Source organism: Coregonus lavaretus, assembly GCF_964263955.1.
Source record: "Coregonus lavaretus genome assembly, contig: HAP1_SCAFFOLD_235, whole genome shotgun sequence".
NCBI lineage: Eukaryota > Metazoa > Chordata > Actinopteri > Salmoniformes > Salmonidae > Coregonus > Coregonus lavaretus.
In genome coordinates this window covers 547,013-571,224 of record NW_028161059.1, presented here as the reverse complement: position 1 = coordinate 571,224, position 24,212 = coordinate 547,013, and the positions used below count along the sequence as shown (strand labels likewise).

Below are 24,212 nucleotides of genomic sequence, written 5' to 3'. Positions count from 1 at the left end.
GAGGACTGTCTAACTCCCTGGTGTTCAGTCAGTAGTGTTATTGGCCTAATGGGACATACTGGTGGAGATGAGGACTGTCTAACTCCCTGGAGTTCAGTCATTAGTGTTATTGGCCTAATGGGACATACTGTTGGAGATGAGGACTGTCTAACTCCCTGGTGTTCAGTCATTAGTGTTATTGGCCTAATGGGACATACTGTTGGAGATGAGGACTGTCTAACTCCCTGGTGTTCAGTCAGTAGTGTTATTGGCCTAATGGGACATACTGTTGGAGGTGAGGACTGTCTAACTCCCTGGTGTTCAGTCAGTAGTGTTATTGGCCTAATGGGACATACTGTTGGAGATGAGGACTGTCTAACTCCCTGGTGTTCAGTCAGTAGTGTTATTGGCCTAATGGGACATACTGTTGGAGATGAGGACTGTCTAACTCCCTGGTGTTCAGTCAGTAGTGTTATTGGCCTAATGGTACATACTGTTGGAGATGAGGACTGTCTAAATCCCTGGTGTTCAGTCAGTAGTGTTATTGGCCTAATGGGACATACTGTTGGAGATGAGGACTGTCTAACTCCCTGGTGTTCAGTCAGTAGTGTTATTGGCCTAATGGGACATACTGTTGGAGATGAGGACTGTCTAACTCCCTGGTGTTCAGTCAGTAGTGTTATTGGCCTAATGGGACATACTGTTGGAGATGAGGACTGTCTAACTCCCTGGTGTTCAGTCAGTAGTGTTATTGGCCTAATGGGACATACTGTTGGAGATGAGGACTGTCTAACTCCCTGGTGTTCAGTCAGTAGTGTTATTGGCCTAATGGGACATACCGTTGGAGATGAGGACTGTCTAACTCCCTGGTGTTCAGTCATTAGTGTTATTGGCCTAATGGGACATACTGTTGGAGATGAGGACTGTCTAACTCCCTGGTGTTCAGTCATTAGTGTTATTGGCCTAATGGGACATACTGTTGGAGATGAGGACTGTCTAACTCCCTGGTGTTCAGTCAGTAGTGTTATCGGCCTAATGGGACATACTGTTGGAGATGAGGACTGTCTAACTCCCTGGTGTTCAGTCAGTAGTGTTATTGGCCTAATGGGACATACTGTTGGAGATGAGGACTGTCTAACTCCCTGGTGTTCAGTCAGTAGTGTTATTGGCCTAATGGGACATACTGTTGGAGATGAGGACTGTCTTACTCCCTGGTGTTCAGTCAGTAGTGTTATTGGCCTAATGGGACATACTGTTGGAGATGAGGACTGTCTAACTCCCTGGTGTTCAGTCAGTAGTGTTATTGGCCTAATGGGACATACTGTTGGAGATGAGGACTGTCTAACTCCCTGGTGTTCAGTCAGTAGTGTTATTGGCCTAATGGGACATACTGTTGGAGATGAGGACTGTCTAACTCCCTGGTGTTCAGTCATTAGTGTTATTGGCCTAATGGGACATACTGTTGGAGATGAGGACTGTCTAACTCCCTGGTGTTCAGTCAGTAGTGTTATTGGCCTAATGGGACATACTGTTGGAGATGAGGACTGTCTAACTCCCTGGTGTTCAGTCATTAGTGTTATTGGCCTAATGGGACATACTGTTGGAGATGAGGACTGTCTAACTCCCTGGTGTTCAGTCAGTAGTGTTATTGGCCTAATGGGACATACTGTTGGAGATGAGTAGCCGGCCGTGACCGGGAGACCCATGGGGTGGCGCACAATTGGCCCAGCGTCGTCCAGGGTAGGGGAGGGAATGGCCGGCAGGGATGTTGGTAGAGCATGGCGTTTGCAACCAGGGTTGTGGGTTTGATTCCTGCGGGGGGCCAGTATAAAAAAAATATATATATGTATGCACTCACAAACTGTAAGTCGCTCTGGATAAGAGCGTCTGCTAAATGACGTAAATGTAAATGTAATGAGAACTGTCTAACTCCCTGGTGTTCAGTCAGTAGTGTTATTGGCCTAATGGGACATACTGTTCAGATGGAGTATCATGTCATGTGTGCTGTAGATAAGTCATACTCCCAGGACTGCAGGTAGCGTTTGTGTTCCAAATCGCACCCTATTCTCTATTAAGAGCACTACTTTTTTTTTGGGGGGGGGGCGAGGGTGAGTCCCACTCCTCTCATATCTTCTGTGTATTAGACAGGATAGATAATAGAGGACCGATAGAGGAGAGAGTTGCGGAAATAGCACTGGGCAGGATTGGAACCCACGCTGCTGTGGTATACTAGACTACTACACCACCCTATTGGCCCTGGTCAAAAGTAGTGAACTAAATAGGGTGCCATTTGGGAGGCATCCTATGTCTGTCTGTGGATGTGCTGCTTGACTCTTCAGGGGTTGACGTGATGTTGTATAACAAGACGGTGTAGTGTATATGGAGCCGTCTTGGCTTAACTAAATAACACCTTGGAAAGAAATCAACGCTTACAGTTACAGTATTTACCATTTTATTTGTCCAGCAGAAATGTGTCCTCTGCTCTACTTGAGAGGAGCACAGCATAGTTGGAGTGTTTGTTTGCTCCACGGGGGGGGACCAGAACGAAAATGTAACTCACTACTGTAAGTCGCTCTGGATAAGAGTGTCTGAAAAAATGTAGACGTGGAAATTTGGTCGTTCCACCGATTCGGTGCCTTTTGAGATGTGTAACATGGTAAAAGCAAAACGTTTGATTTCACCTCATTTTAACATTCTGTTATTAAAAAGCACATGTTCAACTTCATAAACTTCACGTTTTCCCATCTCAAGGGGTTAAATAAAGAATAAAACATTATAGTAGGTGACTATTAAGCGCCAAATATAGTAACAGGGTGGACCGTAACAGGGTGGACCGTAACAGGGTGGACCGCAACAGGGTGGACCGCAACAGGGTGGACCGCAACAGGGTGGACCGCAACGTGGTGGACTGTAACGGGGTTGATCGTAGCGGGGTTGACCGTAACGGGGTTGACCGTAACATGGTTGACCGTAACATGGTTGACCGTAACAGGGTTGACCGTAACCAGGGTTGACCGTAACGGGGTTGACCGCAACAGGGTTGACCGTAACATGGTTGACCGTAACAGGGTTGACCATAACAGGGTTGAGGATTTCACCTTAAATCAGCCATAAATCAGATCGTGACAGGGGCAATGGAGGCTTGTTGGATGCAACAGGGAGTGGCAATTGAATGCAAGCTTCACAAAAAAGTTGAAATCATTAAAACATTTCTAGCCTTTCTATCAATGAGTAATAGGGTTGAGTATTATGCTCGACCCGTTCAGCTTTCCACCATAAAACACCAGGAAATGGCCAAAAAGATTATTAGATTAGAACCAGCTCAACCACTTTTACAATATGATTTGATGATTAGATGTTCAGTGTTTCTTTAGAATAAAATGAAAAAAGGAATAGTTTCACGATATTAAAACGAGAGTTCAGTTCATGTAAAATGACTCACTTAGTCACATGAAATAGATCATCTTCAGAAATGACTAGGGCTTTACAATGGTGGTGAAAACCTGGAGAAATGTTGGGATTAAGTGGGTGAAAATCTTCCTAGAAGTCACAGAGGGTGCACAGAGGGACTTTAGCAAGTCAGATTTATTGAATTCTCCATGTGGTCTATATTAAAGGGCACTTCAGTTATTATAACAGGCTTTAAAAATGCAATATTGGTGCACAATTTCTACATAAAATATCGAAGGGCGGCCTCCCGAGTGGTGCAGCGGTCTAAGGCACTGTAGCGGTCTAAGGCACTACAGCGGTCTAAGGCACTACAGCGGTCTAAGGCACTACAGCGGTCTAAGGCACTACAGCGGTCTAAGGCACTACAGCGGTCTAAGGCACTGCAGTGCTTGAGGCGTCACTACAGATTCGGGTTTGATCCCGGGCTTTGTCGCAGCCGGCCGCGACCGGGAGACCCATGAGGCGACGCACAATTGGCCCAGCGTCGTCCGGGTTAGGGGAGGGTTTGGCTGGCCGAGATGTCCTTGTCCCATCATGCTCTAGCGACTCCTGACACGGTCGGCAGTTGTACGGTGTTTCCTCCGACACATTGGTGCGGCTGGCTTCCGGGTTAAGCGAGCAGTGTGTCAAGAAGCAGTGCGGCTTGGCAGGGTCGTGTTTCGGAGGACGCACGGCTCTCGACTTTTGCCTCTCCTGAGTCCATCCCGAGTCCAGACTGTAACTACCACTTTTCATGGAATGACCCCAAATGTATCATTGATGTTTGTCCTTGTTCCTCTCCACAGCCTGGATGTGTGAACACAACAGAAGCTGACATCAAGAAGTCATCAAGGATGAAGCAGCCTCATAAAACAAGAAAGGTATAGACTGTCATATGTACTGTAATAAGAGAGAGGATGTGGAGACAGAGACAGAGAGAGAGGATGTGGTGACAGCAGTGACAGAAAGAGAGGATGTGGTGACAGCAGTGACAGAAAGAGAGGATGTGGTGACAGAGAGAGAGGATGTGGTGACAGCAGAGAGAGAGGATGTGGTGACAGCAGTGACAGAAAGAGAGGATGTGGTGACAGCAGTGACAGAAAGAGAGGATGTGGTGACAGCAGTGACAGAGAGAGAGGATGTGGTGACAGCAGTGACAGAGAGAGAGGATGTGGTGACAGCAGAGACAGAGAGAGAGGATGTGGAGACAGAGACAGAGGATGTGGTGACAGCAGTGACAGAAAGAGAGGATGTGGTGACAGAGACAGAGGATGTGGTGACAGCAGAGAGAGAGGATGTGGTGACAGCAGTGACAGAAAGAGAGGATGTGGAGACAGAGAGAGAGGATGTGGAGACAGGAGTGACAGAGAGAGAGGATGTGGTGACAGCAGTGACAGAAAGAGAGGATGTGGTGACAGAGAGAGAGGATGTGGAGACAGGAGTGACAGAGAGAGAGGATGTGGTGACAGCAGTGACAGAGAGAGAGGATGTGGTGACAGCAGTGACAGAGAGAGAGGATGTGGTGACAGCAGTGACAGAAAGAGAGGATGTGGAGACAGAGAGAGAGGATGTGGTGACAGCAGAGAGAGAGGATGTGGTGAGAGGATGTGGTGACAGCAGTGACAGAGAGAGAGGATGTGGTGACAGCAGTGACAGAAAGAGAGGATGTGGAGACAGAGAGAGAGGATGTGGTGACAGCAGAGAGAGAGGATGTGGTGACAGCAGTGACAGAGAGAGAGGATGTGGTGACAGCAGTGACAGAGAGAGAGGATGTGGTGACAGCAGTGACAGAGAGAGAGGATGTGGTGACAGCAGAGACAGAGAGAGATGATGTGGTGACAGCAGTGACAGAGAGAGGATGTGGTGACAGCAGAGACAGAGAGAGGATGTGGTGACAGCAGTGACAGAGAGAGAGGATGTGGTGACAGCAGTGACAGAGAGTGAGAGAGTGAAAGAGAGAGAGAGAGAAAGAATACAGCAACATTCTCCTCTCCCTCCTCTTTCTCTGTGTGTGTGAATGGGCTGTCCTTGTTTTGCTCCTCTGTACGTCAGTTTGAATGGGCTCTTCTCTCTCTCTGTGCATCTGAATGGTGGTCCTCTCCAGTCTGTGTACGGCCTCCAGAATGACATTCGGAGCCACAGCCCCACCCACACCCCCGCTCCAGAGGTCAAAGATCCCACAGAGGAGGAGATACGTGACCAGGTAATGTCGTCAATTCAAGGACACATTACAAAAGAGGGTTATTCTAGGGCGGATGTCAACAGATATCCATCAAAATGCAATGACATGTCACACAGAGTGTTTACTGGGAGATTGAGACATCTAAAATCATGTTATCTGACAGAATGATTGTTAGCTTGACTGGTTATCTGACAGAGCAGCATGCCATCACATTGGCACCTTCTCCTTTCAGATTCAATACTGGCAAGCCCAACTAGACAGGCATCGGTTAAAAATGTCCAAGGTGGCAGAAAGGTAGGCTGTTTTCTTCTAATGCAACACACACCTCTATGCATATTTACAGATTTTTCATGCAACTTCTTTCCTAATTAAATTGGAAGTGAAACTGACCCTCCTGTGATGGCCTCTGACAGTACCTCATATAGTTCCTAACTTGTTATTGGAGGATTAGTCTCTGAAAACAGACTGGTAATCAAGGCTGTTATTGGAGGATTAGTCTCTGAAAACAGACTGGTAATCAAGGCTGTTATTGGAGGATTAGTCTCTGAAAACAGACTGGTAATCAAGGCTGTTATTGGAGGATTAGTCTCTGAAAACAGACTGGTAATCAAGGCTGTTATTGGATTGGTCTCTGAAAACAGACTGGTAATCAAGGCTGTTATTGGAGTGGTCTCTGAAAACAGACTGGTAATCAAGGCTGTTATTGGAGGATTAGTCTCTGAAAACAGACTGGTAATCAAGGCTGTTATTTGAGTGGTCTCTGAAAACAGACTGGTAATCAAGGCTGTTATTGGAGGATTAGTCTCTGAAAACAGACTGGTAATCAAGGCTGTTATTGGAGGATTAGTCTCTGAAAACAGACTGGTAATCAAGGCTGTTATTGGAGGATTAGTCTCTGAAAACAGACTGGTAATCAAGGCTGTTATTGGAGCGGTCTCTGAAAACAGACTGGTAATCAAGGCTGTTATTGGAGCGGTCTCTGAAAACAGACTGGTAATCAAGGCTGTTATTGGAGTGGTCTCTGAAAACAGACTGGTAATCAAGGCTGTTATTGGAGCGGTCTCTGAAAACAGACTGGTAATCAAGGCTGTTATTGGAGGATTAGTCTCTGAAAACAGACTGGTAATCAAGGCTGTTATTGTGGCATCATGGTTTCACTATAGCTATATTGTAAGTATTGCAGTGAGCAGTGTGATTGCTGTATTCCCTCTGCAGCTTGCTGAGCTACACAGAGCAGTACGTGGAGTATGACCCCTTCTTCACCTCCTCGGAGCCGTCTAACCCCTGGGTCTCTGACGACACCACCGTCTGGGAACTGGAGGCCAGGTGGGTTTACCCTCATCCTTAAGTGCCTTGCTCAAGGGCACATCGACAGATTTTTCACCTATTCGGCTCGGGGATTAGAACCAGCGACCTTTCCGGTTACTGGCACAACGCTCTTAACCACTAAGCTACCTGCCCTCAGTCTATCGCTCTTTCTCTCTGTCAGAGTTACAATAAAAAATTGTATTTATTGTAACTGGCTTCTTAAACCAACGCGGGACATTCTGGTTGTAACCGAATCTTTGTTAAAGAAGTCTGTACTGGACTCTGATGTGTCTCTGACTGGTTATAATGGTTTTAGATCTGATAGAGTTGGCAGAGGACGGGGTGTCATCATATACATAAAGAGCAATGTAAATGTTTCTGTATCCCATCCCTGAGCAATTTGAATGTCTAGTCTTTAAATGTGGGACTTGGTAATAATGCCCATCTGACACTAGTGAGGATTTATCGCCCTCCCTCGGCCTCCATATGTGCTCTTAGCAAACTGTCTGACCTGACGTCTAACTATGATCCATCTGATTTATCGATAGTGGGTGATCTGAATCTAAGATTGGTTGATGCCAGTGTCTGATGGGCTGAAAGATATTTGTACTGAGCAAAATCTAACTCTCCTGATAACTAAACCAACTCGCCCCAACTAACTCTCCTGATAACTAAACCAACTCGCCCCAACTAACTCTCCTGATAACTAAACCAACTCGCCCCAACTAACTCTCCTGATAACTAAACCAACTCGCCCCAACTAACTCTCCTGATAACTAAACCAACTCGCCCCAACTAACTCTCCTGATAACTAAACCAACTCGCCCCAACTAACTCTCCTGATAACTAAACCAACTCGCCCCAACTAACTCTCCTGATAACTAAACCAACTCGCCCCAACTAACTCTCCTGATAACTAAACCAACTCCCCCCAACTAACTCTCCTGATAACTAAACCAACTCCCCCCAACTAACTCTCCTGATAACTAAACCAACTCGCCCCAACTATCTCTCCTGATAACTAAACCAACTCGCCCCAACTAACTCTCCTGATAACTAAACCAACTCGCCCCAACTAACTCTCCTGATAACTAAACCAACTGGAAAACCCAACTCTTTTAGATATTATTCTAACAAATGCCCCTCAGAAGTTTACAGCCAATAAGGAATGAGCTAATATTTTGGGTCTGCGTTGGGGTTGAGTGACTGGGGGGATTGTGTTGGGGTTGAGTGACTGGGGGGATTGTGTTGGGGTTGAGTGACTGGGGGGATGGTGTTGGGGTTGAGTGACTGGGGGGATTGTGTTGGGGTTGAGTGACTGGGGGGGATTGTGTTGGGGTTGAGTGACTGGGGGGATTGTGTTGGGGTTGAGTGACTGGGGGGATTGTGTTGGGGTCGAGTGACTGGGGGGATTGCGTTGGGGTTGAGTGACTGGGGGGATTGGGTTGGGGTTGAGTGACGGGGGATTGGGTTGGGGTTGAGTGACTGGGGGGATTGTGTTGGGGTTGAGTGACTGGGGGGGATTGCGTTGGGGTTGAGTGACTGGGGGGGATTGCGTTGGGGTTGAGTGACTGGGGGGATTGCGTTGGGGTTGAGTGACTGGGGGGATTGTGTTGGGGTTGAGTGACTGGGGGGATTGGGTTGGGGTTGAGTGACTGGGTTGAGTGACTGGGGGGATTGTGTTGGGGTTGAGTGACTGGGGGGATTGTGTTGGGGTTGAGTGACTGGGGGGATTGGGTTGGGGTTGAGTGACTGGGTTGAGTGACTGGGGGGATTGTGTTGGGGTTGAGTGACTGGGGGGATTGTGTTGGGGTTGAGTGACTGGGGGGATTGTGTTGGGGTTGAGTGACTGGGGGGATTGTGTTGGGGTCGAGTGACTGGGGGGATTGTGTTGGGGTTGAGTGACTGGGGGGATTGTGTTGGGGTTGAGTGACTGGGGGGATTGTGTTGGGGTCGAGTGACTGGGGGGATTGTGTTGGGGTTGAGTGACCGGGGGGATTGTGTTGGGGTTGAGTGACTGGGGGGGTTGTGTTGGGGTTGAGTGACTGGGGGGATTGTGTTGGGGTTGAGTGACTGGGGGGATTGGGTTGGGGTTGAGTGACTGGGTTGAGTGACTGGGGGGATTGTGTTGGGGTTGAGTGACTGGGGGGATTGCGTTGGGGTTGAGTGACTGGGGGGGATTGTGTTGGGGTTGAGTGACTGGGGGGGTTGTGTTGGGGTTGAGTGACTGGGGGGATTGTGTTGGGGTTGAGTGACTGGGGGGATTGTGTTGGGGTTGAGTGACTGGGGGGGATTGTGTTGGGGTTGAGTGACTGGGGGGATTGTGTTGGGGTTGAGTGACTGGGGGGATTGACAGCTGTACATTTCAATGAAACATGGTGAAGCCCCAAAATTGCCCTCGCTAGAAGCCTGTGTTTCAGACATAAGGAAGTGGATGGCTGAAAACTTTTTACTTTTAAACTCGGACAAAACAGAGATGCTTGTTCTAGGTCCCAAGAAACAAAGAGATCTTCTGTTAAATCTGACAATTCATCTTGATGGTTGTAAAGTCGTCTCAAATAAAACTGTGAAGGACCTCGGCGTTACTCTTGACCCTGATCTCTCTTTTGACGAACATATCAAGACTGTTTCAAGGACAGCTTTTTTCCATCTACGTAACATTGCAAAAATCAGAAATTTTCTGTCCAAAAATGATGCAGAAAAATTAATCCATGCATTTGTTACTTCTAGGTTAGACTACTGCAATGCTCTATTTTCCGGCTACCCGGATAAAGCACTAAATAAACTTCAGTTAGTGCTAAATACGGCTGCTAGAATCCTGACTAGAACCAAGAAATTTGATCATATTACTCCAGTGCTAGCTTCCCTACACTGGCTTCCTGTTAAGGCAAGGGCTGATTTCAAGGTTTTACTGTTAACCTATAAAGCGTTACATGGGCTTGCTCCTACCTATCTTTCCGAGTTGGTCCTGCCGTACATACCAATACGTACGCTACGGTCACAAGACGCAGGCCTCCTAATTGTCCCTAGAATTTCTAAGCAAACAGCGGGAGGCAGGGCTTTCTCCTATAGATCTCCATTTTTATGGAACAGTCTGCCTACCCATGTGAGAGACGCAGACTCGGTCTCAACCTTTAAGTCTTTACTGAAGACTTATCTCTTCAGTAGGTCATATGATTGAGTGTAGTCTGGCCCAGGAGTGTGAAGGTGAACGATAAGGCTCTGGAGCAACGAACAGCCCTTGCTGTCTCTGCCGGGCCGGTTCCCCTCTCCACTGGGGTTCTCTGCCTCTAACCCTGTTGCAGGGGCTGAGTCACTGGCTTGCTGGTGCTCTTTCATGCCGTCCCTGGGAGGGGTGCGTCACTTGAGTGGGTTGAGTTACTGACGTGATCTTCCTGTCTGGGTTGGCGCCCCCCCTTGGTTTGTGCTGTGGTGGAGACCTCTGTGGGCTATACTCGGCCTTGTCTCAGGATTGTAAGTTGGTGGTTGAGGATATCCCTCTAGTGGTGCGGGGGCTGTGCTTTGGCAGAGTGGGTAGGGTTATATCCTTCCTGTTTGGCCCTGTCCGGGGGTTTCTTCGGATGGGGCCACAGTGTCTCCGGACCGCTCCTGTCTCAGCCTCCAGTATTTATGCTGCAGTAGTTTATGTGTCGGGGGGCTGGGGTTAGTTGGTTATACCTGGAGTACTTCTCCTGTCTTATCCAGTGTCCTGTGTGAATTTAAGTATGCTCTCTCTAATTCTCTCGTTCTCTCTTTCTCTCTGAGAACCTGAGCCCTAGGACCATACGTCAGGACTACCGGGCATGATGACACCTTGCTGTCCCCAGTCCGCCTGGCCTTGCTGCTATTCCAGTTTCAACTGTTCTGCCTGCGGTTACGAAACCCCTACCTGTCCCAGACCTGCTGTTTTCAACTCTTAATGATCGGCTATGAAAAGCCAACTGAGAGACCTGAGCCCTAGGACCATACGTCGGGACTACCGGCCGTGGTGACTCCTTGCTGTCCCCAGTCCGCCTGGCCTTGCTGCTATTCCAGTTTCAACTGTTCTGCCTGCGGTTATGGAACCCCTACCTGTCCCAGACCTGCTGTTTTCAACTCTTAATGATCGGCTATGAAAAGCCAACTGAGATTTATTCCTGATTATTATTTGACCATGCTTGTCACTTATGAACATTTTTGAACATCTTGGCATGGTTCTGTTATAATCTTCACCCGGCACAGCCAGAAGAGGACTGGCCACCCCTCATAGCCTGGTTCCTCTCTAGGTTTCTTCCTAGGTTTTCGCCTTTCTAGGGAGTTTTTCCTAGCCACCGTGCTTCTACACCTGCATTACTAGCTGTTTGGGGTTTTAGGCTGGGTTTCTGTACAGCACTTCGAGATATTAGCTGATGTAAGAAGGGCTATATAAAATAAAATTGATTGATTGATTGATTGATTGATTGTGTTGGGGTTGAGTGACTGGGTTGAGTGACTGGGGGGATTGTGCCAACTATCGCTGACTTAGATCAGGCTCTTCATTGTTTTATTTCCCCTGTTTAACTCTGTTGCAGATAAAACATGTGCCGTATTAAAAACTAAGGGCAAAAGACAGATCTAATCCTTGGTTGATGCATGAATTGGCTGAGAAATTACAGGAAGTACTGACTGGCAGTCCTTCAGACATTTGAAAAGGAGATCCCTGGGTAAAAATACTAAATCAGCATATTTCTTGAATTGTGTATCGGACAGTGATGGTAATCCAGCCAACTTCTGGAAAGTGGTCAAATCTTTGAAACAAAACTCCACCCCCTCGTTACCCCAGCAGGTTGACAGCCCTGGTCCCATACTAGACAACTCCACCCCCTCGTTACCCCAGCAGGTTGACAGCCCTGGTCCCATACTAGACAACTCCACCCCCTCGTTACCCCAGCAGGTTGACAGCCCTGGTCCCATACTAGACAACTCCACCCCCTCGTTACCCCAGCAGGTTGACAGCCCTGGTCCCATACTAGACAACTCCACCCCCTCGTTACCCCAGCAGGTTGACAGCCCTGGTCCCATACTAGACAACTCCACCCCCTCGTTACCCCAGCAGGTTGACAGCCCTGGTCCCATACTAGACAACTCCACCCCCTCGTTACCCCAGCAGGTTGACAGCGCTGGTCCCATACTAGACAACTCCACCCCCTCGTTACCCCAGCAGGTTGACAGCGCTGGTCCCATACTAGACAACTCCACCCCCTCGTTACCCCAGCAGGTTGACAGCGCTGGTCCCATACTAGACAACTCCACCCCCTCGTTACCCCAGCAGGTTGACAGCCCTGGTCCCATACTAGACAACTCCACCCCCTCGTTACCCCAGCAGGTTGACAGCCCTGGTCCCATACTAGACAACTCCACCCCCTCGTTACCCCAGCAGGTTGACAGCCCTGGTCCCATACTAGACAACTCCACCCCCTCGTTACCCCAGCAGGTTGACAGCCCTGGTCCCATACTAGACAACTCCACCCCCTCGTTACCCCAGCAGGTTGACAGCGCTGGTCCCATACTAGACAACTCCACCCCCTCGTTACCCCAGCAGGTTGACAGCCCTGGTCCCATACTAGACAACTCCACCCCCTCGTTACCCCAGCAGGTTGACAGCCCTGGTCCCATACTAGACAACTCCACCCCCTCGTTACCCCAGCAGGTTGACAGCCCTGGTCCCATACTAGACAACTCCACCCCCTCGTTACCCAAGCAGGTTGACAGCCCTGGTCCCATACTAGACAACTCCACCCCCTCGTTACCCCAGCAGGTTGACAGCCCTGGTCCCATACTAGACAACTCCACCCCCTCGTTACCCCAGCAGGTTGACAGCGCTGGTCCCATACTAGACAACTCCACCCCCTCGTTACCCCAGCAGGTTGACAGCGCTGGTCCCATTCTAGACAACTCCACCCCCTCGTTACCCCAGCAGGTTGACAGCCCTGGTCCCATACTAGACAACTCCACCCCCTCGTTACCCCAGCAGGTTGACAGCGTTGGTCCCATACTAGACAACTCCACCCCCTCGTTACCCCAGCAGGTTGACAGCGCTGGTCCCATACTAGACAACTCCACCCCCTCGTTACCCCAGCAGGTTGACAGCGCTGGTCCCATACTAGACAACTCCACCCCCTCGTTACCCCAGCAGGTTGACAGCCCTGGTCCCATACTAGACAACTCCACCCCCTCGTTACCCCAGCAGGTTGACAGCCCTGGTCCCATACTAGACAACTCCACCCCCTCGTTACCCCAGCAGGTTGACAGCCCTGGTCCCATACTAGACAACTCCACCCCCTCGTTACCCCAGCAGGTTGACAGCGCTGGTCCCATACTAGACAACTCCACCCCCTCGTTACCCCAGCAGGTTGACAGCGCTGGTCCCATACTAGACAACTCCACCCCCTCGTTACCCCAGCAGGTTGACAGCCCTGGTCCCATACTAGACAACTCCACCCCCTCGTTACCCCAGCAGGTTGACAGCGCTGGTCCCATATTAGACAACTCCACCCCCTCGTTACCCCAGCAGGTTGACAGCGCTGGTCCCATACTAGACAACTCCACCCCCTCGTTACCCAGCAGGTTGACAGCCCTGGTCCCATACTAATCAACTCCACCCCCTCGTTACCCCAGCAGGTTGACAGCGCTGGTCCCATACTAGACAACTCCACCCCCTCGTTACCCCAGCAGGTTGACAGCCCTGGTCCCATACTAGACAACTCCACCCCCTCGTTACCCCAGCAGGTTGACAGCGCTGGTCCCATACTAGACAACTCCACCCCCTCGTTACCCCAGCAGGTTGACAGCGCTGGTCCCATTCTAGACAACTCCACCCCCTCGTTACCCCAGCAGGTTGACAGCCCTGGTCCCATACTAATCAACTCCACCCCCTCGTTACCCCAGCAGGTTGACAGCGCTGGTCCCATACTAGACAACTCCACCCCCTCGTTACCCCAGCAGGTTGACAGCCCTGGTCCCATACTAGACAACTCCACCCCCTCGTTACCCCAGCAGGTTGACAGCCCTGGTCCCATACTAGACAACTCCACCCCCTCGTTACCCCAGCAGGTTGACAGCCCTGGTCCCATACTAGACAACTCCACCCCCTCGTTACCCCAGCAGGTTGACAGCCCTGGTCCCATACTAGACAACTCCACCCCCTCGTTACCCCAGCAGGTTGACAGCCCTGGTCCCATACTAGACAACTCCACCCCCTCGTTACCCCAGCAGGTTGACAGCCCTGGTCCCATACTAGACAACTCCACCCCCTCGTTACCCCAGCAGGTTGACAGCGCTGGTCCCATACTAGACAACTCCACCCCCTCGTTACCCCAGCAGGTTGACAGCCCTGGTCCCATACTAGACAACTCCACCCCCTCGTTACCCCAGCAGGTTGACAGCGCTGGTCCCATACTAGACAACTCCACCCCCTCGTTACCCCAGCAGGTTGACAGCCCTGGTCCCATGCTAGACAACTCCACCCCCTCGTTACCCCAGCAGGTTGACAGCGCTGGTCTCATACTAGACAACTCCACCCCCTCGTTACCCCAGCAGGTTGACAGCGCTGGTCCCATTCTAGACAACTCCACCCCCTCGTTACCCCAGCAGGTTGACAGCCCTGGTCCCATACTAGACAACTCCACCCCCTCGTTACCCCAGCAGGTTGACAGCGCTGGTCCCATACTAGACAACTCCACCCCCTCGTTACCCCAGCAGGTTGACAGCGCTGGTCCCATACTAGACAACTCCACCCCCTCGTTACCCCAGCAGGTTGACAGCGCTGGTCCCATACTAGACAACTCCACCCCCTCGTTACCCCAGCAGGTTGACAGCCCTGGTCCCATACTAGACAACTCCACCCCCTCGTTACCCCAGCAGGTTGACAGCCCTGGTCCCATACTAGACAACTCCACCCCCTCGTTACCCCAGCAGGTTGACAGCGCTGGTCCCATACTAGACAACTCCACCCCCTCGTTACCCCAGCAGGTTGACAGCGCTGGTCCCATACTAGACAACTCCACCCCCTCGTTACCCCAGCAGGTTGACAGCCCTGGTCCCATACTAGACAACTCCACCCCCTCGTTACCCCAGCAGGTTGACAGCGCTGGTCCCATACTAGACAACTCCACCCCCTCGTTACCCCAGCAGGTTGACAGCGCTGGTCCCATACTAGACAACTCCACCCCCTCGTTACCCCAGCAGGTTGACAGCCCTGGTCCCATACTAGACAACTCCACCCCCTCGTTACCCCAGCAGGTTGACAGCCCTGGTCCCATACTAATCAACTCCACCCCCTCGTTACCCCAGCAGGTTGACAGCGCTGGTCCCATACTAGACAACTCCACCCCCTCGTTACCCCAGCAGGTTGACAGCCCTGGTCCCATACTAGACAACTCCACCCCCTCGTTACCCCAGCAGGTTGACAGCCCTGGTCCCATACTAGACAACTCCACCCCCTCGTTACCCCAGCAGGTTGACAGCCCTGGTCCCATACTAGACAACTCCACCCCCTCGTTACCCCAGCAGGTTGACAGCCCTGGTCCCATACTAGACAACTCCACCCCCTCGTTACCCCAGCAGGTTGACAGCCCTGGTCCCATACTAGACAACTCCACCCCCTCGTTACCCCAGCAGGTTGACAGCCCTGGTCCCATACTAGACAACTCCACCCCCTCGTTACCCCAGCAGGTTGACAGCCCTGGTCCCATACTAGACAACTCCACCCCCTCGTTACCCCAGCAGGTTGACAGCCCTGGTCCCATACTAGACAACTCCACCCCCTCGTTACCCCAGCAGGTTGACAGCCCTGGTCCCATACTAGACAACTCCACCCCCTCGTTACCCCAGCAGGTTGAAGGCGCTGGTCCCATACTAGACAACTCCACCCCCTCGTTACCCCAGCAGGTTGACAGCGCTGGTCCCATACTAGACAACTCCACCCCCTCGTTACCCCAGCAGGTTGACAGCCCTGGTCCCATACTAGACAACTCCACCCCCTCGTTACCCCAGCAGGTTGACAGCCCTGGTCCCATACTAGACAACTCCACCCCCTCGTTACCCCAGCAGGTTGACAGCGCTGGTCCCATACTAGACAACTCCACCCCCTCGTTACCCCAGCAGGTTGACAGCCCTGGTCCCATACTAGACAACTCCACCCCCTCGTTACCCCAGCAGGTTGACAGCCCTGGTCCCATACTAGACAACTCCACCCCCTCGTTACCCCAGCAGGTTGACAGCCCTGGTCCCATACTAGACAACTCCACCCCCTCGTTACCCCAGCAGGTTGGCAGCGCTGGTCCCATACTAGACAACTCCACCCCCTCGTTACCCCAGCAGGTTGACAGCCCTGGTCCCATACTAGACAACTCCACCCCCTCGTTACCCCAGCAGGTTGACAGCCCTGGTCCCATACTAGACAACTCCACCCCCTCGTTACCCCAGCAGGTTGACAGCCCTGGTCCCATACTAGACAACTCCACCCCCTCGTTACCCCAGCAGGTTGACAGCCCTGGTCCCATACTAGACAACTCCACCCCCTCGTTACCCCAGCAGGTTGACAGCCCTGGTCCCATACTAGACAACTCCACCCCCTCGTTACCCCAGCAGGTTGACAGCCCTGGTCCCATACTAGACAACTCCACCCCCTCGTTACCCCAGCAGGTTGACAGCCCTGGTCCCATACTAGACAACTCCACCCCCTCGTTACCCCAGCAGGTTGACAGCGCTGGTCCCATACTAGACAACTCCACCCCCTCGTTACCCCAGCAGGTTGACAGCCCTGGTCCCATACTAGACAACTCCACCCCCTCGTTACCCCAGCAGGTTGACAGCGCTGGTCCCATACTAGACAACTCCACCCCCTCGTTACCCCAGCAGGTTGACAGCGCTGGTCCCATACTAGACAACTCCACCCCCTCGTTACCCCAGCAGGTTGACAGCCCTGGTCCCATACTAGACAACTCCACCCCCTCGTTACCCCAGCAGGTTGACAGCCCTGGTCCCATACTAATCAACTCCACCCCCTCGTTACCCCAGCAGGTTGACAGCGCTGGTCCCATACTAGACAACTCCACCCCCTCGTTACCCCAGCAGGTTGACAGCCCTGGTCCCATACTAGACAACTCCACCCCCTCGTTACCCCAGCAGGTTGACAGCCCTGGTCCCATACTAGACAACTCCACCCCCTCGTTACCCCAGCAGGTTGACAGCCCTGGTCCCATACTAGACAACTCCACCCCCTCGTTACCCCAGCAGGTTGACAGCCCTGGTCCCATACTAGACAACTCCACCCCCTCGTTACCCCAGCAGGTTGACAGCCCTGGTCCCATACTAGACAACTCCACCCCCTCGTTACCCCAGCAGGTTGACAGCCCTGGTCCCATACTAGACAACTCCACCCCCTCGTTACCCCAGCAGGTTGACAGCCCTGGTCCCATACTAGACAACTCCACCCCCTCGTTACCCCAGCAGGTTGACAGCCCTGGTCCCATACTAGACAACTCCACCCCCTCGTTACCCCAGCAGGTTGACAGCCCTGGTCCCATACTAGACAACTCCACCCCCTCGTTACCCCAGCAGGTTGACAGCGCTGGTCCCATACTAGACAACTCCACCCCCTCGTTACCCCAGCAGGTTGACAGCGCTGGTCCCATACTAGACAACTCCACCCCCTCGTTACCCCAGCAGGTTGACAGCCCTGGTCCCATACTAGACAACTCCACCCCCTCGTTACCCCAGCAGGTTGACAGCCCTGGTCCCATACTAGACAACTCCACCCCCTCGTTACCCCAGCAGGTTGACAGCGCTGGTCCCATACTAGACAACTCCACCCCCTCGTTACCCCAGCAGGTTGACAGCCCTGGTCCCATACTAGACAACTCCACCCCCTCGTTACCCCAGCAGGTTGACAGCCCTGGTCCCATACTAGACAACTCCACCCCCTCGTTACCCCAGCAGGTTGACAGCCCTGGTCCCATACTAGACAACTCCACCCCCTCGTTACCCCAGCAGGTTGACAGCCCTGGTCCCATACTAGACAACTCCACCCCCTCGTTACCCCAGCAGGTTGACAGCGCTGGTCCCATACTAGACAACTCCACCCCCTCGTTACCCCAGCAGGTTGACAGCCCTGGTCCCATACTAGACAACTCCACCCCCTCGTTACCCCAGCAGGTTGACAGCCCTGGTCCCATACTAGACAACTCCACCCCCTCGTTACCCCAGCAGGTTGACAGCCCTGGTCCCATACTAGACAACTCCACCCCCTCGTTACCCCAGCAGGTTGACAGCCCTGGTCCCATACTAGACAACTCCACCCCCTCGTTACCCCAGCAGGTTGACAGCCCTGGTCCCATACTAGACAACTCCACCCCCTCGTTACCCCAGCAGGTTGACAGCCCTGGTCCCATACTAGACAACTCCACCCCCTCGTTACCCCAGCAGGTTGACAGCGCTGGTCCCATACTAGACAACTCCACCCCCTCGTTACCCCAGCAGGTTGACAGCCCTGGTCCCATACTAGACAACTCCACCCCCTCGTTACCCCAGCAGGTTGACAGCGCTGGTCCCATACTAGACAACATTGATATTTGTGATGCTTTTAATATCCGTTTAGCTTTAGCTGGCCACCCATTTGAAAGGATAATCTCTGAAAATTCATCTCATCCCACTAGAGGGAGTCCTTTAGTCACCTCAGAACAGATTGAGTCTAGTTTCCTTGATATTTCAAAAGGTGTACCACAGGGGTCGGTACTGGGACCTGTTCTCTTGACTATTTAGGTAAATAACATTGGTCTATCTGTTAAAACTTGTAATATTCATCTGTATGTAGACGACACTGTTATGTATTCCCCAACTGTTGACCAGGCTATGTTAGAGTTGCAATCTGACATCGTTACCTTACAGAAAGACCTGGTTGGTTTAAAATGTGTCCTTAATGCAGAAGAGACTAAACACATTGTTCTCTAATTCTCTCAAAAAATGTTTCAGATGGATTTACATATTTATTCATTGGCTGGTTCTCCCATTGATCGGGTTCCCGCCTATAAATATCTGGGCATTTGGATTGATAAAGACTTAATGTTTAAAAAACATACGGATGAGCTAGTTAAAAGCTAAGATTTAATGTGGGTTTATTTTTTAGAAATAGATATTGCCTCTCTCTAAATAGCAGGAAGCAGATAGTCAACTTTCCTGCCAGTTCTTGACTATGGTGACTCCATTAACCAGAATGCAGCAGCCACTACTCTTAAACCATTGGATGCCGTCTACCAGAGCACCCTTCACTTTATCACAGGTGACAGTTTTAATACTCACCACTGAATCCTGTATCAAAAGGTTGTCTGGTCCTCATTAAAAGTCCCGTAAATCAACTCATTACTCCCTTTCTGTTTACAAAGCCGTACTACATAAGCTTCCATCTTACCTAACTTCGTTGTTCAAATATATAAAACCATGAGATACCAAACCCGCTCACGAGGTTGTTTAACTCTTCAGGTTCCTCGGGTCTCCACCGAACTAGGTAAATCCGCTGTTAGTTTTAAAGCACCTCATTGCTGGAACCAACTGCAAAATGCACTGCAATTGGATGCTCAGATCACAATGTGTATTTTAATCGTATACACCTGTCTAATAATGTGGGCACGATCAGGACAAAGGAGGCATGTTAGCGCCAGGTATGAACAGGGCTTCTCCCTCCCTCCCCTGAGGTTGGTTCCTAGAGTCAGGGTTCATCTGTATCTCAGAGGGGTTACCTCCATGTTGTCTCTCTGTTTCTAATGAGCCCTCTCCCTCAGTAGCAGCCCTAGCCCCAGCTGGGCCCAGCCCCACATCACCCCAGCTGGGCCCAGCTCCACATCACCCCAGCTGGGCCCAGCCCCACATCACCCCAGCTGGGCCCAGCCCCACATCACCCCAGCTCCCCCCCACCCCAGCCCCACATCACCCCAGCTGTCCCCACCCCAGCCCCACCACATCACCCCAGCTGGGCCCAGCTCCACATCACCCCAGCTCCCCCCCACCCCAGCCCCACATCACCCCAGCTGTCCCCACCCCAGCCCCACATCACCCCAGCTGGGCCCAGCCCCACCACATCACCCCAGCTGGGCCCAGCCCCACCACATCACCCCAGCTGGGCCCAGCCCCACCACATCACCCCAGCTGGGCCCAGCCCCACCACATCACCCCAGCTGGGCCCAGCCCCACCACATCACCCCAGCTGGGCCCAGCCCCACATCACCCCAGCTGGGCCCAGCTCCACATCACCCCAGCTGGGCCCAGCCCCACATCACCCCAGCTCCCCCCCACCCCAGCCCCACATCACCCCAGCTGTCCCCACCCCAGCCCCACCACATCACCCCAGCTGGGCCCACCCCAGCCCCACATAATAATAATAATAATAATAATAATATGCCATTTAGCAGACGCTTTTATCCAAAGCGACTTACAGTCATGCGTGCATACATTTTTGTGTATGGGTGGTCCCGGGGATCGAACCCACTACCCTGGCGTTACAAGCGCCGTGCTCTACCAGCTGAGCTACAGAGGACCACATCACCCCAGCTGGGCCCACCCCAGCCCCACATCACCCCAGCTGGGCACAACCCCACCCCACCCCAGCCCCACATAACGAATAACAAGAAACACTGATAGACAAGAACAGTCACACATTTAAAATACATTCAAATACAAACTATACAACTAAAAAGAATGTGTGATAATGTGTGTGTGTGTGTGTGTGTTAGTGATAGTGTGTGTGAGTGTGTTAGTGTGATAGTGTGTGTGTGTGTGTGTGTGTTAGTGTGATAATGTGTGTGTGTGTGTTAGTGTGATTGAATGTGTGTGTGTGTGTGTGTGTGTGTGTGTTAAAGTGTGTGTTAGTGTGATTGTGTGTGTGTGTTAGTGTGGTAGAATGTGTGTGTGTGCATGTGTACAGTGAGGGAAAAAAGTATTTGATCCCCTGCTGATTTTGTACGTTTGCCCACTGACAAAGACATGATCAGTCTATAATTTTAATGGTAGGTTTATTTGAACAGTGAAAGACAGAATAACAACAACAAAATCCAGAAAAACACATGTCAAAAATGTTATAAATTATAAATTGATTTGCATTTTAATGAGGGAAATACGTATTTGACCCCTCTGCAAAACATGACTTAGTACTTGGTGGCAAAACCCTTGTTGGCAATCACAGAGGTCAGACGTTTCTTGTAGTTGGCCACCAGGTTTGCACACATCTTAGGAGGGATTTTGTCCCACTCCTCTTTGCAGATCTTCTTCAAGTCATTAAGGTTTCGAGGCTGACGTTTGGCAACTCGAACCTTCAGCTCCCTCCATAGATTTTCTATGGGATTAAGGTCTGGAGACTGGCTAGGACACTCCAGAACCTTAATGTGCTTCTTCTTGAGCCACTCCTTTGTTGCCTTGGCCGTTTGTTTTGGGTCATTGTCATGCTGGAATACCCATCCACGACCCATTTTCAATGCCCTGGCTGAGGGAAGGAGGTTCTCACCCAAGATTTGACGTTACATGGCCCCGTCCATCGTCCCTTTGATGCGGTGAAGTTGACCCGTCCCCTTAGCAGAAAAACACCCCCAAAGCATAATGTTTCCACCTCCATGTTTGACGGTGGGGATGGTGTTCTTGGGGTCATAGGCAGCATTCCTCCTCCTCCAAACACGGCGAGTTGAGTTGATGCCAAAGAGCTCGATTTTGGTCTCATCTGACCACAACACTTTCACCCAGTTCTCCTCTGAATCATTCAGATGTTCATTGGCAAACTTCAGACGGGCCTGTGTATGTGCTTTCTTGAGCAGGGGGACCTTGCGGGCGCTGCAGGATTTCAGTCCTTCACTGCATAGTGTGTTACCAATTGTTTTCTTGGTGACTATGGTCCCAGCTGCCTTGAGATCATTGACAAGATCCTCCCGTGTAGTTCTGGGCTGATTCCTCACCGTTCTCATGATCATTGCAACTCTACGAGGTGAGACTTGCATGGAGCCCCAGGCCGAGGGAGATTGACAGTTATTTTGAGTTTCTTCCATTTGCGAATAATCGCACCAACTGTTGTCACCTTCTCACCAAGCTGCTTGGCGATGGTCTTGTAGCCCATTCCAGCCTTGTGTAGGTCTACAATCTTGCCCCTGACATCCTTGGAGAGCTCTTTGGTCTTGGCCATGGTGGAGAGTTTGGAATCTGATTGATTGATTGCTTCTGTGGACAGGTGTCTTTTATACAGGTAACAAACTGAGATTAGGAGCACTCCCTTTAAGAGTGTGCTCCTAATCTCAGTTTGTTACCTGTATAAAAGACACCTGGGAGCCAGAAATCTTTCTGATTACGAGGGGGTCAAATACTTATTTCCCTCATTAAAATGCAAATCAATTTATAACATTTTTGACATGCGTTTTTCTGGATTTTTTGTTGTTATTCTGTCTCTCACTGTTCAAATAAACCTACCATTAAAATTATAGATCATTTCTTTGTCAGTGGGCAAACGTACAAAATCAGCAGGGGATCAAATACTTTTTTCCCTCACTGTATGTGTGTGTGTGTAAGTGTGATAATGTGTGTGTGTGTGTGTTAGTGTGATAATGTGTGTGTGTGTGTGTTAGTGTGATTGTGTGTGTGTGTGTGTTTTAGTGTGATAATGTGTGTGTGTGTTTGTGTGTTAGTGTGATAATGTGTGTGTGTGTGTGTGTGTGTAATTTCACAGTCCCTATTGTGCCATCAGATGTAGTTTAAATCAAGTTGTAAATATATTCTGCTGTTTGCTGAGTAATTGGAGATGGGACTTCCATGAGATCATGGCTCTGTATAATACTGTGTTGCTGTGAGATCATGGCTCTGTATAATACTGTGTTGCTGGGAGATCATGGCTCCGTATAATACTGTGTTGCTGGGAGATCATGGCTCTGTATAATACTGTGTTGCTGGGAGATCATGGCTCTGTATAATACTGTGTTGCTGGGAGTTCATGGCTCTGTATAATACTGTGTTGCTGGGAGATCATGGCTCTGTATAATACTGTGTTGCTGGGAGATCATGGCTCTGTATAATACCGTGTTGCTGGGAGATCATGGCTCTGTATAATACTGTGTGTGAGATCATGGCTCTGTATAATACTGTGTTGCTGGGAGATCATGGCTCTGTATCATACTGTGTTGCTGGGAGTTCATGGCTCTGTATAATACTGTGTTGCTGGGAGATCATGGCTCTGTATAATACTGTGTTGCTGGGAGATCATGGCTCTGTATAATACTGTGTGTGAGATCATGGCTCTGTATAATACCGTGTTGCTGGGAGATCATGGCTCTGTATAATACTGTGTGTGAGATCATGGCTCTGTAGAATACTGTGTTGCTGGGAGATCATGGCTCTGTATAATACTGTGTTGCTGGGAGATCATGGCTCAGTATAATACTGTGTTGCTGGGAGATCATGGCTCTGTATAATACTGTGTTGCTGGGAGATCATGGCTCTGTATAATACTGTGTGTGAGATCATGGCTCTGTATAATACTGTGTTGCTGGGAGATCATGGCTCTGTATAATACTGTGTTGCTGGGAGATCATGGCTCTGTATAATACCGTGTTGCTGGGAGATCATGGCTCAGTATAATACTGTGTTGCTGGGAGATCATGGCTCCGTATAATACTGTGTTGCTGGGAGATCATGGCTCCGTATAATACTGTGTTGCTGGGAGATCATGGCTCTGTATAATACTGTGTTGCTGGGAGATCATGGCTCTGTATAATACCGTGTTGCTGGGAGATCATGGCTCAGTATAATACTGTGTTGCTGGGAGATCATGGCTCCGTATAATACTGTGTTGCTGGGAGATCATGGCTCCGTATAATACTGTGTTGCTGGGAGATCATGGCTCTGTATAATACCGTGTTGCTGGGAGATCATGGCTCAGTATAATACTGTGTTGCTGTGAGATCATGGCTCTGTATAATACTGTGTTGCCGTGAATTTGTTTAGGATTTAGGAACTGATTATGCAGACAATCTGGCATTTTCATCACAGTAATATCTCTCATAAAAACGAGAATAGAAGCAGTTAATCACTCCTCAACCAGGAAAGATGACCCTGACCCACTCTCCTCTCCTCCCTGCTGTGTAGAGACCAGACTCTACCATTAAACACTGAGGACCTGTTGGTGTGCAACAAACCTCTGTTATTAAGCAGTGAGTGGCTAGCCAGACTAGGGAAGGTACTGGGAAGAGGCCCAGCAGACCCCTGTTATTAAGCAGTGAGTGGCTAGCCAGCCTAGGGAAGGTACTGGGAAGAGGCCCAGCAGACCCCTGTT

At 50.6% G+C, this 24,212-nt stretch overlaps 1 pseudogene across 1 annotated transcript in view; it reads left to right on the top strand.

Annotated features, from left to right (window-relative positions):
- LOC311121139 (regulator of G-protein signaling 7-like) overlaps positions 1–24,212 on the top strand; it is a 79,896-nt pseudogene that overhangs the window by 26,545 nt on the left and 29,139 nt on the right. Inside the window, exons 6-9 of the transcript in view lie at positions 4,215–4,289; positions 5,513–5,611; positions 5,823–5,884; positions 6,806–6,916. The product of the transcript in view is annotated as a regulator of G-protein signaling 7-like (transcript). The remainder of the gene's footprint in view (positions 1–4,214; positions 4,290–5,512; positions 5,612–5,822; positions 5,885–6,805; positions 6,917–24,212) is intronic.